This window comes from Telopea speciosissima, chromosome 4 (genome assembly GCF_018873765.1).
Source record: "Telopea speciosissima isolate NSW1024214 ecotype Mountain lineage chromosome 4, Tspe_v1, whole genome shotgun sequence".
In the NCBI taxonomy this organism is placed as follows: Eukaryota; Viridiplantae; Streptophyta; class Magnoliopsida; order Proteales; family Proteaceae; genus Telopea; species Telopea speciosissima.
The window spans coordinates 36,276,609-36,291,340 of NC_057919.1; the positions used below are offsets into that span (position 1 = coordinate 36,276,609).

Sequence of the window (14,732 nt, forward strand, 5' to 3'; positions counted from 1 at the left end):
TCCGCCACTGGTGCAGATGATCCTTTTTGTTTCTTACCTTTGCACTTCAATTGTTTAATTTTAAGCTTTGCATTCTTCTTCAAGTGAAATTTTGTCGAAGTCTTCTTAGTATCTTCAAATGTCCCTTCGGCGTCAGCCATCTCAACATCTTCCATGGTGACGACACCCTTCTGAAGAAGGGTCTTCTGTTCCCTTCGCCATTTCTTAAAGATCGAGCTTCCTCTTGCGCTTGCTGGAGATGGACTGTGGCTGAGGCTTGTTCTTGAGCTTCTCTGTAATTGGGTTGCCATGAACAACCCGCTTCCTTTCTTGGATCTGAGCTTTCCTCTTCTTCTGAATCTCGTTGAACTTCGTCATGGCTGGTCCCCAAAACCCTAGTTCTCACCTCTGAACTATTAATTATTCCATGAGAACTGGATTACTAGAATAGAGAAATTGATAATTTGAGAACCTCAGCTGAATCTGGAAGGAGTAAAAAATTTAACGGACTAGCAATGCAATTTCTTTGAGAAGACCCGTAGTTTTGGGAATGCAGATTAGGTTTTCAAGGGTGAATTAATGAGATAATTTGAGAACCACTTTGCTGAGCCTTGAGGAACTATTTCCTACACCATTAATTGAAGAGATTGAAATATCATCTGGACGAACATCTGGATCGACTCATAAAGAAACGAAATCGCCTACTCCATTGACGGCGTAGCCAAGGAAGTCGAAGCCTGGGCCAAGGTTAGCGATCATTGCAGGGGCGAAGGTTTTGACAGCTGTGAGGACTGGTTCTGGTTCGGCCTCTAGGGTTTTGGAGAGAAGAGTGTTGTTGCATCTGAAGCTGTGGAAGCAAAATGAGAAAGATGAGGAGTGGGTTTTAGGTAGAAGAGTGTTGTTGCATCTCATCTGGGTTCAAGGTTTGCAGGAGGAAAAAGAAGAAGAAGAAGAGGAGGAAGAGAAGAAGAACGGGAAAAGGTGTGTTGTTGTTGTCTTTTGTAAGTAAGGGCATTTTGGTCACATCAGGTTAATTATTAACACCGTTAACGGCCTGGTGTTAAGTGAAGCCCAGTTTGAAAAATAGGGGAGGTTTGAGTAGTTGTCAGAAGGGCAAGGGTGGTTCCCTGAATTATCAGAAAGGTCAAGGGAGGTCTGTGTAATTTGCTCATAATTTAATGAAAACAAATCTGACCCCACTCCTCCGACTCCTTCGATTACCATAACCTTGAAAACTCAGATTTCTCTGGAATGCACCCCTCCCTTGTGTACTTGCCCCACCCCCTTCACTACAATCCATTCCCACCCTCTATGCAAAACCCCACCCACCCAATCAACCAACTCCCATCCCACCCCCTCTACTATACTCCATGCACGAGAATGTGTTATACCCGCACCCAAAATACACCCTAAGTTTTCGGGCCAAATTGAATTTTCATTGATAAATGTTGCGGCGCTGCCACTGGTCAACACCTGTGACTTTGGATCATAGTAGTCAAGGGGAAAGCTTGAACCAAAGGATGGAAATCACACTTTGATGGGCGATTAGACCACACAATAGGTAAGATTTTAATCCTAAATATTAGGTATGCACACTCCCCTTAAAGCCCTTGAAGTGCGGGCCAAAGCCCAGAGTCAAACAGGAAGTGAAAAGGCCTTTTCTTAGGATCAGATTTAAGGCAGGATGCAAGATTGTTGTTGCATCCGGACTTGCATCCTATGGTACTGTTGAGCCTCTAATGGGTAAATTATTGTATGGGACCCACATGCCCCCATGCTCCGAGCATCACAGATGTATTCCAGGGCCTGATGGACCCCACCCCCACCTCTATCCTTTCCTCACCTTGTTGAACCATGTTAATGGACCCACAAAGCTTAACTAGTTAAAATATGTTTTATGACTTAAAGGCCATAGTCCACAAGGCCCGCTTGATCTTTAAATGAACCAAGGCCCAAACCATGTTTAAATTAAAGTTTAAAGCACTTTGGACATTTGGAAACCTTATCCAAACAGGCTCTAAGGCCCAACTTGAGTTAAAATGGATTTGGGGTTTAAGGACTTAGGCAAACGGATCCTAAGGTCCATTTTAATTATAAAAGGAGGGAGCTCTTAAGCTCTTCCTCATTTCTCCAAAAACCAATCTTGAAGAGGGGAAAGAGGAAGAAGAAGAAGGAGAGAGGGGGGAAAGTGAAAACAACTCCCTCACTCACACTCTCTCCCTCCCCTCTTGCTGTCCGAATAAGGAAAGAAGAAAATGAAGGAAAAGATGGAAAGAGTAAAGTGGGCTCACCTAACCTTGTTCTTGCTGCCTCCAGTGGTGGTAAGTAATCTTTCCAATTTTTCCTCTCCATTTCTCTATTTGGTAGTTTAGGGTTTTGGTATTTGGGGTTGGGAATTGCTTGGGTTCCATTTGGGACTCAATGCTCTTATGTTGGGGCATGGTCTTAGTCCCTTTGGGTGCCATTGCACACCTTTACTCGTACCATTGATGTATCATACAACCTAAGCCATGAAAACCTAGGATTTTTACCCAAAAACCCAAGTTTGGGTTGAGTAATTGAGTATGGACCATAGATGCCTTGATTCATTGTGCCATTAGGGTTAATAGGACCTTAATAAACCTTAGAAACCATCCCCACAAGGCCTTGGAGCCATTAATGGGCTTTGGGGATCGATTTGGTTGATTATTGGGGAAGAAAATTGTGTTTTAGATGCATCGGATGCAAGGTCGGATGCAACATCCTGCGTAAATCTGATGTTGCATCCGATCCTGCCTAGAACTGCCCAGCTTTGACCTCTACTCACTATTTTGACCATAACTTGGTCTATACATGTTGTATCGATGCGATTCAAGTTGTGTTATAAACAACCCTTAAAAGGATACAATTATTATAAAGTGACCTTGGACCCAATCAAAGTGGAATGTCCTCGAAAGTGGACCAAAACCCTGAGGTTGTGTTTTGACAACAACGTTAGGACAGAATTTTAATCCCGTGACCTCGCCTACATTGTGACTGTTTGAGTAGAACTTGTTAAGGTTTTATGGGGGTTAATTATAACCTAAAGTTCCCCCTAATTATACTAATTAAGTGATCTGTTGTGGTGTCAAGGTCTACCCTCGATGTCCTTAAGAACCCCTTTTTCCCTCATTAGTTTTGGATATGGAATCTTGGAAATTTGGAGTTAACTTGGGGTTCCATTGGAACCCAAGGTATGACCTTAACTATGTGTTGGGCCTCATAGTGGTGTTGTGACCTTTAAATGCACCCATTAAAATCCCTCCTTGAACCCCATTGACCTTAGGGTTTCAAACACCCAAGAGAAACCCTAGCTTTTGGATCCTTAAATCTGTGGAATCTCTTAACCTTTGAATGGTTTGTATTTTTAAGACTTTAATAGACCCTAGGTGTCACACCCCAAACCACCCCTGAGAGCATTAGGTAGGTGACCCGAATTGCACAGTAGCAATCCGCCAAACCCCAAGGATCTAGAAGCTGTTAATCCATTCACAAACACACACACATCCACAATAATGCAAGATGTAAAACACAGAGTGCTGCGGAAAACTAATATTTACATTAAGCTTTTAAGGAAACAAAAAGGAAAGCATATATACATCCATCATTGTTTTAGTTCTCTCTCTCTCTCAACAACAGCAGTCCCAACTCTATCCAACCCAGCTTTACAAAAGATTATAAATAGGGTTAGGCAACCCGAGCCCCAAAACAAAGCTATACAAAAGAGGGGTCCCTAACACAACCAAAAGAATCCCACGGTCAGAAATAGAGTTAGCTGCCCACCCATCACGGGTCCTCCTCAACTATCACTGAAAAGACTCACACCAGAGGTATGACCTCCATCCGGGTCTGCACCAATATTGTCATAATAACCAAGGCCCATCTCCAGAGATGAGCCTCCCCGCCACAGAGACATCCACCTGCAGGATCATCTAACAAAAGCATATACAAAAGAGTGTGAGCTCCACTGAGCCCGTGAATAAAACAATAACCATGCATGCACATGCAAGCACAACCATATGAGTCCTACATGAGATGCAGTTCATTTTATTTATTAGCCACCTAGCATCACAACTAAGGCAAGTAAGTGCTACTACAATCCCCAATACATGTATCCCTGGTGTGGGCTTTTAACCCCTTCCCGCAATACACTCATTGAGTTATCGGAGAGGACCGATCAGCTCCCGCATCAGTCACCAAGGTCAGCCCGACCAGCCCTCTGGGATTAACCTGTGAGGCACCCATCCTCATTTCAATATAACCATATTTCTTTTGCTAGCATATAGCCTCATAACCACCCTTTCGGTGCAAAGCATTTCCATTTCTTCTCTCTTTTTCTTTTTCTTTTCTTTTCCTTTCTCTTTCATATGGGTACTCCCACAGGCATCCAACACCTTAAACCCTATTACCAAGGGTGCGTACCACGGGTGATGATACTCTAGCCCAATGCATTCTATATGACATAGTATGAGTTGGGTGGTGTCAACCGCATCCCATTCTACGGGCCACCACATGCCTTATTTCCAAGCCGGCTACGGCATCTAGTAGCAGTTCACATACAAGCATTCATTGTTCATTCTCAGTATTCATCAATCAGGCATTCAGTATTTAACAGAGTATAAAGCAATTGAAATAAGTGAACAGAGTAAATAGCATTATTGTAATTGTCATGACTCGTTGGTCATGTTACATTTACACACACGGTGTAATTTCACTCACCTTGCTCTAGTCCTACTGGCTCAGCTGTTGGCTCGGTCCCGACTGGCAACTGGCACTACACCTCGAGCTCAGGATCAAAACCTAGTTTATCGGATCATAAAAGTGTGTCAAACAAGGTTTAAGATTACATTAGTGTCCTAGAGTTGGTCTAAGCTTAATTATACTGACTCTATAGGTATATAGGTATTGCTAGATTTCTCTGGGTCTTGCATTGGGCTTTCGGGTCCATCTCCTAGTGCATCATCCAGAGATGTAGGATTCATTTGTGTCAGTATTTCCATAGCATGGCCTGCCTATGCATGGCCCTATCAAACACATAAACCAATGCAAAGGTTTATAGCCCAGCCGAAACCAGTTCTGTGCATGGTTACTGGCCCTGTGGGACCCACTTGAGCATCCGAGGTATGGATGATAGCAAGGACCAATGGGGAAGGGTATTTTGGTCATTTACATCCTCCCCATGCTGTCCTAGGTCCATTGGTGAAGATTCAAAAAGCAGAAATCATATCTGAGTCCAAATACCATCTCTAGGCATTTCACTGGGCGTTTGGTCAATCGCCCAATACATCGCCCAAAGCCTGTTTAACACCAGTTTCAACTCCATTTCTTGAATTCCACAGCAAGGCTAGCCATGAATTCGATCAGGGAAGCAAGTAGGATGGTCATGGACCTAAATTGGAGCTAAATGCATTGGTCCAAATGGAATCAAGCTTGGTTTACTCATTTGGAAGCTGGGGTGAGCTCTGACAGCATAGAGAATGGCTGTCCAGGCTGAGCTCAGGCTTTGGATCCAACTTTGGCTGCATGCAAGGCTTGATTTACATATATTTACATAGAACAAGTCTGGTCTTATGATAAGGTGTGAAGAAATCCCATTGCATGCACAGATCCTTGCCCATACAGCATGATTTGGGTGCAAGTCTGTAGTGCAGCTCTTCTCAGAGATTGATTTTGGTTTCTACTGCAGTAGTAGCATCATATCAGCCCATTTGATGGTCATATCTTGCATGCAATGCTCATGCATGCAAGATCCAAAGCTTCCCTAGGCATCCAAGAGGTGCTCTGAGCACTACTGGTCAGAGACACACCAGTCTGGTATGAAAACTGGGATCTAACATAGATAACAGCAGTGTACAGGGACTGAAACCTTACCACTGATCTTGTATGGAGGCTGAGATCAATTTCCAAGGCAGCCTTGGCTTCTTCTTCCTCCCTTCTCCTTCTCTTTCTTTTTCTTCTTCTTCCTTCTCCTTCTCTTTCTTTCTTTCTATTTCAGTAGCAGCAGTAGGAATGAATGGGAAGCTGGTCCCTTCCTATTTATAGCTTTAGGACAATTAAGGCCTGTTTGGCCATAGGTCCCTACTCCCTAGAATGCATTTTTGAGTGCCTTCTGGCTGCACAGGTGGGGTCCACATGATTCCAGAGGTGAGTAATGGTTTCTAAAATTCCCATCTACTCTTAGAGGGTGTTCACAAGCTGTATGCATGGTTTTCGGGTGTCTGGAGTCCAAAAAGTCAATTTCAGACACTTTGGGCATTTCATTGGGCCTTTAGGCCAATCGCCCAGTGCATCGCCTAAAGAATGCAATTTTACTATTGTTGCCTTGGGCTTGCACAGGTGTTAGGCCTATCACTTGGGCATTGCACCAACACCCCTTCAAAGACCAAATACATATCTAAACAAGTGTGGGCCCCACATATTTGGGTAGGAGAGAGATTACCTGGAGCTGAAGTGGTACATCAGCTACATGGGTCTGCAACCCATCTTCTCACAGATATACTGGATGACATCCTCGAAGGTTTTCCACTGAATTCAACCACTGGGGTGATGCTCCACAGTATGTTTGGGTGCCTGGTCACAGTTTCCTGTCCTTCATTCAGAATCCCAATCAGTCTGGGGCAAGTTTGAAATTCCTCTCCACCTTATAAAAATTTCATCCTCAAAATTGGCTTACTTAGTAGTTCGAAGAGTTGAGGATACCTTTCTTGCATTTTCTCTTCGTATTCTCATGATGCTTCCTCCATGGGATAGTTTCCCTATCAAACCTCAACGAATGCGACCGGGTGGTTACGAATGTTATACTTTTTTCTATCTAGTATCTCTGTCGGCTGCTCTTCGTAGGTCATATCAGCATCCAGTTGTTCGGGTTCAACTGAGAGCACATGTGTCGGGTTGTTAATGTACTTCCTTAGCATTGACACATTAAAGACATCATGGACACCTTGCAAGGACAGCGGTAGTGCCAATCGATATGCTATGGGTCCCACTCTGTTCAGGACTTCATATGGATCGATATACCTTGGGCTTAGTTTACCTTTCTTGTTGAAGTGTAGTAACCCCTTCGTTAGAGAAACTCGGAGAAATACCTTCTCTCCAACTCCAAATTCAATGTCCTTCGTTCGATTGTCGGCATAACTCTTTTGTCTGGATTGGGCCAAGTTAATCTTTTCTCTGACCACATCCACCTTTTCATAGGTCGCCTGTATCATTTTAGGCCCAAGATACTTCCGTTCTCCGACTTCGTCCCAATATAACGGTGTGCGGCACTTCCGACCATATAAAGCTTTGTATGGTGCCATGCCAATGGTGGAGTGGTAGCTGATATTGTAAGCAAATTCTACCAAGGGAATGTGGGCGTCCCAACTGTCTTTCATTTCTAATATATAGGCTCTGAGCATGTTCTCCAGAGTCTGAATGGTTCTTTCGAACTGTTTGCTTGTCTGCGGATGGAAAGCCATGCTGAGATTTAGCTAGGATCCCAGTGCCTGTTGCAGACTCTTCTAGAATCTTGAAGTGAATTGGGAGTCCCTGTCGGACACGATGTTGACGGGCATGCCATGCAAGAGAATTACATTTTCAATGTATAGTTTGGCAAGCTTTTCCATTGAGTAGGTTATCTTGATGGAGATAAAGTGAGCTGCCTTCGTCAGTCCATCAACTATTACCCAGATTGCATTCATCCCTTTCCTGGTGTTGGGTAGATTGGTCACGAAATCCATGGTAATTCTTTCCCATTTCCACTCGGGAATAGGGAGTGGCTGCAATTACCCATACGGTCTATGTCTTTTCACCTTTATTTGCTGATAGGTGAGGCATTTAAACACGTATAGTGCTACGGTCTGCTTCATTCCAATCCACCAATAGTACTTCTTCAAATCCTTATACATTTTTGTGCTCCCAGGGTGGATTGAGTAAGGTGAGTTGTATGCCTCTCTAATAATTTGGTCCTGCACATTATAGTCACCAGGCACACACAATCTGTCTCTAAATTTCAATTCCCCATCATGGGCCAATGAGAAGTCTGGGTCCCCGTGGACACCTTGCTTTATTTTCCAGATTATCTTGGCTAGATCGGGGTCTCTGGGCTGCTTCTCAATTATCTCTTCCCGGATTGACGATTGTATGTCCATAGTTGCTAGTTGCATAGCCGTCCCCTCAATAATGAGTTCCAGATTGAACTTTCGAGCTTCATCTATTAGTTGTTAGCTAACAACCAAGGAAGTTAGGGATGCAATTTGGGATTTCCTGCTTAATGCATCTGCCACTACGTTGTCTTTGCCAGGGTGGTATTGAACCTCACAGTCGTAATCCTTTACCAATTCTAACCACCGCCTCTGTCTCATATTTAACTCCTTCTGGGTGAAGAAATACTTCAGACTCTTATGGTCGCTGAAGATCTCGCTCTTTTCACCATAGAGATAATGTCGCCAAATCTTTAATGCGAAAACCACCGTAGCCAACTCTAGGTCATGAGTCAGGTAGTTCTTTTCGTGTTCCTTCAACTGTCTTGAGGCATAGGTGACCATCTTACCTTTTTACATTAACACTCTGCCCAATCCTGTGCAGGATTTGTCGGTGTATACCACCATGCCACCGATGCCATCTGGAATGGTCAACACTGGTGCTGTCACTAATCGATTCCTTAACTCTTGGAAGCTTTTCTCGCAAGCATCGATCCACTCAAATTTTGTGCCCTTCTTTGTTAGCTTTATCATGGGTGCCAAGATGCGTGAGAAAATCTTGATTAATCAGCAGTAATACCCGACTAAACCCAGGAAACTACGGATCTCAGTGGCATTCTTTGGAGTTTCCCACTCGAGAACCTCCTTTACCTTGTCTGGGTCTACCTTGATGCCATCCTTGGTGACGATATGCCCTAAGAATCCGATCTGATGGAGCAAAAATTCACACTTGCTGAATTTGGTGAACAGTTGGTGTTCCCACAATCGTTGCAATATAAATCTAAGGTGTTTAGCATGCTCCTCCACACTTTTAGAGTAGATTAAAATGTCATCGATTAATACAATGACAAACTTGTCTAGCACATCCCGGAATACCCTATTCATCATGTCCATGAGTGCAGCTAGGGCATTGGTTAACCCAAATGACAATACCAAGAATTCATAATGTCCATATCAAGTTCTGAACATCGTCTTGTGAATGTCACTGCCCTTAATCTTCAACTGGTGGTATCCAGACCTAAGATCAATTTTAGAGAAGACTCTTGCACCTTGCAGTTGATCAAATAGGTCATCGATGCATGGCAATGGGTATCGATTCTTAATCGTAAGTTTGTTCAGTTCTCGATAATCGATGCACATTCGCATGCTACCATCCTTCTTCACAAGCAACACAGGTGCTCCCCAAGGAGACACGCTAGGTCGAATTAGTCCCTTCTTCAACAAATCTTGTAATTGGACCTGCAGCTCTTTTAATTCTATAGGTGTCATTCGGTATGGTGCCTTAGATACAGGTGCCACACCAGGGATTAGATCGATCGCAAACTCCATTTCTCGATTAGGCGGTAGTTGGGTCAGATCTTCTTGAAAAACATCGAGAAATTCCTTAACAACGTCAAGTTCCTCCAATGGCTTAATCTTCACCTCAGTATCCATTACCATGGTCAGATAGCCCTGACATCCTTCATTCAATAATTTTCGTGCCTGAAGGGCGGATAAAGTTATCCTTTTGGACTTCTTCATCGGTTCACTTTGGTAGGTGAAAACTGAACCATCATTCAGCTTGAATATGATTTTCTTTTCTGCACACATGACATTTGATCCATAGGCGGATAGCCAATCCATGCCCAGTATCATGTCAAAGTCCTTCATGTCGAACTTGATCAGACGGGTGGTTAGGTTCTTCCAGCAAATTTCCACCAGACAAGGGTCATAAACTTCCTTCAGGCTCACGACACTGCCAGTTGGTGTGCTAACTACTAATTCGTGCCCTATGTCCCTTGGTTGGATGGTCATCCTATCCGCAAAAGCGTTGGAAACAAAGGAGTGGGATGCACCCGAGTTGAATAACACTTGCGCGGGGGCGGACGAGATAGTCAAGATACCTAGGGTTTGTATAGAATAAGGATGCAATTAAGTTTTCCCTGCATCCATAGGTTAATTCCTACAATTTAGCAGTGTTAGGTGGACTTACCAGTCATCACCTCGAGATTCGCCTCCGCCTCTTCGTTGGTCAATGCGAACACTTTTCCTTGTGTCCGATTAGCCTGTGGCTGAAAGGGTCGAGCGTGGGACTGGATTAGTGGGTATGTGTTATATCCCTTGTGTATGCATTCCCTGGCCATGTGTCCTACTTTGTGGCACACGTAGCATTTGTTGGATAGCACGGCTGGAGATGAGGCATGGCTTGCTTGACTCGTTGTAGGTCAAGATGGAGGAGCCGCAGTTGTCGCTTAGCTTGCAGTGGGTTGGGCAGGCCGGTTGTAAGTGGAGCAGAAAGGGGTTTGGCCCGCATCTTGCAGTCGATATAGTGTCAGGCTGGGGCTCGAGCTAGCTCCTCGAAAAGCTTTGTTTGACCACCCAAAATTTTGATAGTTACTTGGCCTTTTGCCAAGCCGAGCGACGCTATAGCCTTCTCTTTCTCTTTCAATTTGTCCTCCATAGTCTTTGCTTTGTCAACCATTGAGTGTAGTCCTGAATGTCTAGGACCGACAAAATAGATCCGATCTCTAGTGTGAATCCTTTTGCAAACTTCTTTGTTTTACTGGCTTCCCCCTTCATATTTTTTTTTCACCCGAACTTCTCTGGGACTGGGGCCGGCCCGAAGGATTTTATTAAGTTAAAATAGAATAATCAAGAATACAAGAGGGGGGGACATACCCGCCTTGCCCCTAACCCAAACATGCTAAGCACTCCTAATGAAACTGTCTAGCACTCATAAAAGAGCTTACAACCAACTCTGCCTGAACCTTAGTTCATAATCTAATCACTAGAAGACCCATAGCATCTTCATGAATAATCCTGCGCAGTTCGTGGGGTAAGTGAGATTCCCCATGAAAAACCAAGTCCCTCTTCCCTCCACAAGCTAAGTTAGCTAGGTAGTTTGTAGCCTTATTCCCTTCACGATAAGTAATGGAAAACATTGGTTTGAGAGATTTAACCAACCCCAACGTTTCCTGAAACCAATACCATCCCTTCCAACTACCATGGCTTTCTTTCGCAACACTCAAAATAGTGGTCATCGAATCTGAGTTGGTATGGAAATCCTTGAGCCCTAGGCTCTCACAAAGTTTTAGACAGTCTCTCAGCGCCCTCAATTCAGCAATAGTGTTGGGGCAGTTTCCGTAGAACTTGGCCAAGGCAGCAACCACTTCTCCTTCCATGTTTCTAATTACCCCTCCTCCCCCCCCCCCCTAATCTAGGGTTGCCTTTACATGCCCCATCAATGTTGAGCTTAACGGACGAGAAGGGGGGGCTCCAGTATATCGGGATAGGCGTTTTTAAGGCTTTGGGCCGATGAGAAATGCCAAAGAACTGAAGAGTAAGAGCTTCTTTAAACGAGGGCGGGTTACCCATCGATAAAGATAGAGGCATCTCTGAGATCCATCTCCTTATGACCTTCACTAGGCAACTGGCCGAACGACCCTTTTCCCCTTGTCTGCACTTAAACCTCTCTTTCCACAGTTCCCATATTATGAATGATGGAAGCATACCAATAATCAGGCCGTAAAGCTTGCTAGAGCACGCGTTGCTGTGCCAAAAAAGGATACAACTTCGCACATCCTGCAATGGGATCAACTCCACCTCACATAGCAGCGAAAAAAACCTCCAAACCTTTCACGTTATACCTCCTGCAACCATCACATGCGTCGTTGTTTCACTTCTTGGGTGACCACAGCAAAGGCATTTTGAGGCTAATGGCACCCCCATCTTCTTTATAGCATCATCAGTGGGGACCCCTCCGCACAACACCTGCCAAGAGAAGAATCCTACCTTGGGAGGAGTTGACTTATTCCAACACCATTTAGCTAATGGTTTTTCTGCCGCAACCTATCTTAATTCATTCCACGGGGATTTCGTGGTGAGCTTACCATCGCTCGCCGGCTTCCAGACTAAGCAATCATCCAGGTCCGAAAGAGAGAATTTTTGTTCAATAAGCTATTACGCACGCTACAAGAATCGATTTTATTCAGAATCTCCAAATCCCAGGACCCGTCTCTATTTAGCACTTCTTTTACACGAATAGTCAGATCCAGATTTAAGGCGCCATTAACGAAGTCCATTAGCGCACCCCAACCTAACCAGTTGTCCAGCTAGAAGAGGACGTCTCCTTTACCCATGAGCCACTGAGATTTTGAGAGTAGAAAATCCTTGTGACGAAGTGCATTTCTCCAAGACACCGACCCATTTGCCTTAACACCTGCCAATGCAATGTGATCATTTTTTAGATACTTCCCCTGAAAGAGAGAGCACCACAGTGAATCGCTAGACATGATTCTCCATAGCCCCTTCAAGCGCAGCTCCCTTGCCATCTCTTCTATGTGGCAAATCCCCAGCTTGCCTTTTGAGACTGGCTCGCACACTTTTTTTCAACCAACCCAGTGATGTCGTTTTCCCCACTCCAATGAACCCCACAAGAAGTTAGAACAAATTCCATTGAATTTTCTTAGCACCGACTTTGGTAAATCCAAAGTGGAGATAATGTGGATTGCCATGGACGCTAGCACACGTTTTAGCAAAATGACTCGCCCTCCGGAAGAAAGAATTTTTCCTTGCCAGCCCGCCATTTTAGCACGCATTTTAGCTAGGAAACTATCAAAATAACTTACTCGAAGGTGCCCCGTGTAGAGAGGAGTACCCAGGTAAGAGATCGACAGTCTTTTCCTAGGAAACCCTGTTATCATCTCCACCATTCGACTTCTGTGGTTCGATGCTTTCTCACTCATCACAAAGCAGCTCTTTGACTTATTAACCAACAGACCTGAAGATCCTTCATATCTAGTTATAAAACCACAGATTTGCTTCAATGAAGATTTAAGGCCTTTAGAGAAGATAATTGTATCATCCGCAAACAAACTGTGGGAGATCCCTGGACATCCTCGAGAAAGGTGAAAGTACTCCGCTCTTCCCTCCACAAATAGAGATTTTAAGCCTCGACTCAGGACTTCCTTAGTAAGAATAAAAAGAGCAGGTGACAGGGGGTCCCCTTTCCGCACTCCCCTAGAGGATTTAAAAAAACTAGTGGGTACCCTCTCCATCACCACTGAGAACCAGCAATTCTCCACCGTCTTCTTCACCAGTTGGACCCACTCTAGCGCAAAGCCAAATCTGTTTAAAACTTTGAATAAATAATCCCATTCCTGATGGTCATACACCTTCGCCATATCCAGGTTAAGAATCACATTACCTCCACGGGTTTTCCTGTTGAGATCGAGAGCAACTTCTTGCACTAAAGCTATGTTATCATGAATATTGTGGCCTTGTACAAAGGCTCCTTACTCATCCGAAATAATGTGGGTAAGAGTGCTGGCAAGTCTTGTTGAGATAACCTTGGCAATTATTTTGTAGGAGAAGTTGCACAGACTGATGGGGCAAAATTCAGCCATAGTCTCCGGGATCTCTTTTTTTGGGATTAGGACCAAGTTAGTAGAGGTGTAACACCGTGGCAACAAACCCCCTGCAAAAAATTCCTTGACCGCAGCCCATACATCATTTTCTATAATATCCCAGCAAGTCGTGAAAAAATAACCTGTGCACCCGTCAGGGCCAGGGGCACTATCTACAGATAGACCAAACACTACCAATTTTACCTCTTCCAACAACGAGGGGGACATGAGGTGGGTATTCTCCGCATCTGACACCAATGAGGGGATGTTCTGAAGAAGATCCTCGTCGTGTTGGCAACATTGTGAAGAAAATGTGTTAGTAAATAACCTTACCGCTTCAACTGCAATGTCTTTCGCGTCAGAGATCTAATCTCCATTCACATCCTTAATTTTGTTCACACCTTGACCCAACCTGCGTACCTTGGCCTTGGTATTAAAAAACTTCGTGTTCCTGTCCCCTTCTTTAAGCCAACGAACCCTTGATTTCTGGTGCCAAAAAATTTCCTCCTGTAGCAACACTCCGTTGAGCACTTTAGTTGCCTCCTCCAACTCTTCTCTAGAAGTAACGATGGAGCTTTGCTCAAATTCTATTTCAGCCCTACACACCCTATCCTCCGCCCTTCTGACATTTTGGTGGATGTCACCAAAAACTATTTTATTCCAAACCTGAAGGCAAGCCCAAAGAGTCTTCAACTTTAAGAACAGGACGTGGCCGGAGGGGCGAGCCATGTGTCGGAACCTCCCAACACTCTCTGACACAGTCCAAGAATCCTGAATGATATATTTGGTCCGTTATGTGCCGTGTTGTGCTGGTACCTGGGTGATAGATAGTATGAGACGTTGATGTGCCTAGAGTACCTCTCGATACGATAGTTTCATTTAGCATTTTGCATAATAGGTTTGTATATTGTGATTAAAGGGATACGGGTGGTAGATGGGTTAATTCCTACACCTTGATCGCCTAAATGTGATAAAAAAGGATACAGGTGGTAGATAGGTTAATTCCTACACCATCATCGCCTAAATGTGATAAAAAGGGATATGGGTGGTAGATGGGTTAATTCCAACACCGTGATCGCCTAAATGTGATAAAAAGGGATATGGGCGGTAGATGGGTTAATTCCTACACCGTGATCACCTTAATTGATAAACTAGCCTGGGTGTTCGATGG

The 14,732-nt window shown here is 44.2% G+C and overlaps 1 long non-coding RNA gene across 1 annotated transcript; it reads left to right on the plus strand.

The window, feature by feature from the left end:
• The first annotated feature begins 232 nt into the window (after positions 1-232).
• On the plus strand, positions 233-14,100 carry LOC122659687. Its single transcript, XR_006332530.1, has 3 exons — positions 233-377; positions 13,870-13,876; positions 14,090-14,100. It is a non-coding gene; the product is annotated as an uncharacterized LOC122659687 (long non-coding RNA).
• Positions 14,101-14,732: the final 632 nt, after the last annotated feature.